General features: G+C 42.1%; 1 pseudogene; it reads left to right on the top strand.

Annotated features, from left to right (window-relative positions):
• Positions 1-2,339: 2,339 nt before the first annotated feature.
• On the top strand, positions 2,340-2,457 carry LOC134984387 (5S ribosomal RNA; annotated as a pseudogene).
• The last annotated feature ends 3,005 nt before the right edge of the window (positions 2,458-5,462 follow it).

The raw sequence follows: 5,462 nt of genomic DNA, 5'->3' as shown, positions 1-5,462 counted from the left end.
ACTTTTGGCCAGTAAAGCCAAAGCCCTCAGCCACACCCGGGAATCCCTGTTAAGTGGTACAGCTTCCCTTAAAGCACAGTCAGACGAGACCCGCATGATTCCATGGGTCAACAAATTCACTACAGCCACCACCAAGTTAGTCAGCAAAGCCAAAAAGCTTTGGCCGATAATTAATACTGACAAAACATTACCGGCATTGGTGGGATCTAAATTACTCCCGAGTTACACTAGGGGTAAAAGCATCGGTGATACTATTGTCAAATTGGACATTTTCCCCTTGACCAAATCAACTCAATCACACTTTTTGCGACCTAAAGCTGGGTGCTATAAGTGCCTGGGTTGCTCTACATGCAATACACTCATGACAGGTTCCACCTTCACTCACCCACTGACCGGGAAAAAGTATTCTATCCGACATAGGGTGACGTGCACTTCCACACATGTCATTTATATGTTAAAATGTCCCTGTGGACTAGCTTATATTGGGAAGACCCAGAGGTCTTTTAGAGAACGCATGGCACTGCACCGCAGCGCTATTAAATTGGCCATTGAGAAAGGCACGAGTGAACAACCAGTTGCGCGTCACTGTGCATCAGCTCGACATACGGTAGCCAGTATGCGAGCTATTATTATAGATCAGGTGCCTATATCACATCATGGTGGGGACAGAAATAAATTCCTACTGCAACGTGAAAGCAGGTGGATTTTTGTTCTAAATACACTCTCTCCACGGGGTCTCAATGAGACCTTAGGTCTCCAATGCTTTTTATGAGCATATCTCTTAGGAGTATGTGATAATATATCTTCCTTTTTTTGCTCAGGTAAATATCATGTCGATTGGAATTTATAACCAATATGTCTTTTGCCACAGTTACACCAGCTGAGCAGTTAACTCATATGCATGTATAAGTAGTTCAAATAACAGTGAACCACATAGTTACTACTTTTAGCAAATTTCATGCATTTACATGTATCGACCACTACTGATAGGATCAATGGATTTATTTTAGCAGCACAATTTGTATGTATTGTTTATATATTTATGTTTGTATTTTGCACAGCTATGTATCTCCGGAACAACAAGGAGAGTTTCTGGCTTGTTTTTAGTTGCCTAGCAACTTAGACGTGACCTCCGGGATTGGCTCCCTGCCCGGCGCTGTCTGCTGACGTCAGTGCCCTGCCAGCCGTGGACAGCACGGACGGACGCGGCGTCGGCGGCGGTAGCGGACAGGTGAGTGTAATCCCGTTAATCATGATTTCTTGCACTGGGTATAAATGTCTTGTATGTATATGTGTCTTTGTATGATTTGTCCCTGAAGACGGGGCTTGCTCCCCGAAACGCCGTAGGACTAAAATAAAAGTTCTTTACTTTGCATAACTTTGTCTGCTGAGTGCCGCTGCTTTTTCCCTGCACCATATTGGATCTAGCCAAAGATCACAGAGGGCACCGCAGCAAGTATTCCAGCAGCCCCCACGTTGAGTGCCGATCCTCATCCGCTACCTATATATATATATATATACATACATACACACACACATACATATACACAGGTGGTCTTCAGTATGCCGGCGGTCGGGCTCCCGGCGACCAGCATACCGGCACCGGGAGCCTGACCGCTGGCATACCGACACTTATTCTCCCTCGTGGGGGTCCACGACCCCCCTGGAGGGAGAATAGAATAGTGTGGCGAGCGCAGTGAGCCCGCAAGGGGCTCATTTGCGCTCGCCACACTGTCGGTAAGCCGGCGGCCGGCCTCCCAGCGCAGGTATGCTGGTCACCGGGAGATCGTAGTGAACCCATATACACATATACATAGCATATTAAACATGCATACACATATATATATATATATATATATAATATGTACACACACATACAGTACACATATATACACATGTATATATATGTATATATGTATATCATATGTGTGTGTGTGTTTAAATGTATGTATGTATGTATGTGTATATATGTATGCACATCGATATATGTACTTTAATTAAAATAAAGTCAACTTTTATTGCACTTGCAAGTGCCACCAGGAAGACAGCAGGCTGCAGAGGATGCTAGACAGTCATTAATAATACTCATGCAGCTAAATGTAAAAAAAAAAAAAAAAAAAAATTTTTTTTTAGTGGAGGGGGTTTCTGGGTACTCGGAAACCCCCCCTGGGTGCGCCACTGCCTTTCAATCTCTTTTCATTCCCTTGTGCCTCTTTCTCAACATCTCTCTGCCACAAACACACACTCCTATCTGGAAATACCATTTCAGATCAATTTCTTTCATTCTATGTGAAGTACAGAAAGCAGAGTGTGGTTTTCCCATTACCCTCCCAACATTGGCCCACGGCCATACTACCCTGAACACGCCCGATCTTGTCCGATCTCGGAAGCTAAGCAGGCATGGCCTGTTTAGTATCAGGAAGGGAAACCTCCTGAGAATACCAGGTGCAGTGGGCCTCTTTCCCAAATGAAACCTTCGACTTATTCCAACATTCTTTCTCTTATCTTTTTGGTACTCTAATCTCGAGTTTCACATTACAACTACGCTACCAGTTATACCTATATTTTGGGCATGCTCAGTGATGTTCCTTTGGGATGCCTTTAATGCCATTTGGTGCCACATGGCATCCACACATATATCACATATGTATATATAGATATTTAACACATCATTGTCCTTCGATATTTTCACCCTCTTCAACCATCTTGTACCTCATATGTTAAAAAGGTCACCAAGTTTTTTCATTAGTCAACAAGCTCTTCTATTATAGATATTACTTTAGGTATATATATCTTTTTATTTTCAAGAAATAAAGGTTAAGTTTTATTTCATTTCCTTCACTACTCACATTTCGATCGTTACTAATGAGTGCTCCCAAACAAGGGTTTTTTGTCTTTCCTCTCCTTTTTATTGTAGTCTAACCTACAAAATTCCTGGGAGCACCGCCAATCATTAGCAGTTTAAGAATTATTCATTAACTGCACATATATTGTTTTTTTCATTTATTCCTTATACTTTAGTATTATTGTCAGACTAGTGCGGTTCCACACTAAATACTTTCTAGCTTTTTAGTTGTACACAGTATATATAGTAGGAGGACAGTGCAGAATTTTGCTGACCACCAGTATATAATATATAGCAGTACGGTACAGTAGGCCACTGCTCTACCTACCTCGGTGTCGTCAAGTATACTATCCATCCATATCTGTGGTGCATTATAGTTGTGCACAGTATATATAGTAGGAGGACAGTGCAGAATTTTGCTGACCACCTGTATATAATAAATAGCAGTACAATACAGTAGGCCACTGCTCTATCTACCTCTGTGTCGTCAAGTATACTATCCATCCATACCTGTGGTGCATTTTAGTTGTGTGCAGTATATATAGTAGGAGGACAGTGCAGAATTTTGCTGACCACCAGTATATAATATATAGCAGTACGGTACAGAAGGCCATTGCTCTCCCTACCTCTGTGTTGTCAAGTATTCTATCCATCCATACCTGTGGTGCATTTTAGTTGCGTGCAGTATATATAGTAGGAGGACAGTGCAGAATTTTCCTGACCACCAGTATATAATATATAGCAGTACGGTACAGAAGGCCACTGCTCTACCTACCTCTGTGTCATCAAGTATACTATCCGTCCATACCTGTGGTGCATTTTAGTTGTGCGCAGTATATATAGTAGGACAGTGCAGAATTTTGCTGACTACCAGTATATAATATGTAGCAGTACGGTACAGTAGGCCACTGCTCTACCTACCTGTGTTGTCAAGTATACTATCCATCCATACCTGTGGTGCATTTAAGTTGTGCGCAGTATATATAGAGGACAGTGCAGAATTTTGCTGATCACAGTATATAATATATAGCAGTACGGTACAGTAGGCCACTGCTCTACCTGCCTCTGTGTCATCAAGTATACTATGTATCCATACCTGTGGTGCATTTTAGTTGTGCACAGTATATATAGTAGGAGAACAGTGCAGAATTTTGCTGACCACCAGTATATAATATATAGCAGTACGGTACAGTAGGCCACTGCTCTACCTACCTGTGTCGTCAATTATACTATACATCCATACCTGTGGTGCTTTTTAGTTGTGCGCAGTATATATAGTAGGAGGATAGTGCAGAATTTTCCTGACCACCAGTATATAATATATAGCAGTACGGTACAGTAGTCCACTGCTCTACCTACCTCTGTGTCGTCAAGTATACAATCCATCCATACCTGTGGTGCATTTTAGTTGTGCGCAGTATATATAGTAGGAGGACAGTGCAGAATTTTGCTGACCACCAGCGTATAATATATAGCAGTACGGAACAGTAGGCCACTGCTCCACCTACCTCTGTGTCGTCAAGTATACTATCCATCCATACCTGTGGTGCATTTTAGTTGTGTGCAATATACATAGTAGGAGGAGAGTGCAGAATTTTGCTGACTACCAGTATATAATATATAGCAGTACGGTACAGTAGGCCACTGCTCTACCTACCTCTGTGTTGTCAAGTATACTATCCATCCATACCTGTGGTGCATTTTAGTTGTGCGCAGTATATATAGTAGGAGGACAGTGCAGAATTTTGTTGATCACAGTATATAATATATAGCAGTACGGTACAGTAGGCCAGTGTTCTACCTGCCTCTGTGTCGTCAAGTATACTCTCCACCCATACCTGTGGTGCATTTTAGTTGTGCGCAGTATATATAGTAGGACAGTGCAGAGTTTTGCTGACCACCAATATATAATATATAGCAGTACGGTACAGTAGGCCACTGCTCTACCTACCTCTGTGTTGTCAAGTATTCTATCCATCCATACCTGTGGTGCATTTTAGTTGTGCGCAGTATATATAGTAGGAAGACAGTGCAGAATTTTGCTGACCACCAGTATATAATATATAGCAGTACGGTACAGTAGGCCACTGCTCTACCTACCTCTGTGTTGTCAAGTATACTATCCATCCATACCTGTGGTGCATTTTAGTTGTGCGCAGTATATATAGTAGGAGGACAGTGCAGAATTTTGCTGACAACCATTATATAATATATAGCAGTACGGTACAGTAGGCCACTGCTCTACCTACCTCGGTGTCGTCAAGTATACTAGCCATCCATACCTGTGGTGCATTTTAGTTGTGCGCAGTATATATAGTAGGAGGACAGTGCAGAATTTCGTTGATCACAGTATATAATATATAGCAGTACGGTACAGTAGGCCAGTGTTCTACCTGCCTCTGTGTCGTCAAGTATACTCTCCATCCATACCTGTGGTGCATTTTAGTTGTGCGCAGTATATATAGTAGGACAGTGCAGAATTTTGCTGACCACCAGTATATAATATATAGCAGTATGGTACAGTAGGCCACTGCTCTACCTACCTCTGTGTCATCAAGTATACTATCCATCCATACCTGTGGTGCATTTTAGTTGAGCACAGTATATATAGTAGGAG

The sequence above is a fragment of the Pseudophryne corroboree genome (assembly GCF_028390025.1).
Source record: "Pseudophryne corroboree isolate aPseCor3 chromosome 3 unlocalized genomic scaffold, aPseCor3.hap2 SUPER_3_unloc_5, whole genome shotgun sequence".
Lineage (NCBI taxonomy): Eukaryota > Metazoa > Chordata > Amphibia > Anura > Myobatrachidae > Pseudophryne > Pseudophryne corroboree.
The sequence above is the reverse complement of the archived record's forward strand: the minus strand, read 5'-3'. Positions and strand labels throughout refer to the sequence as shown.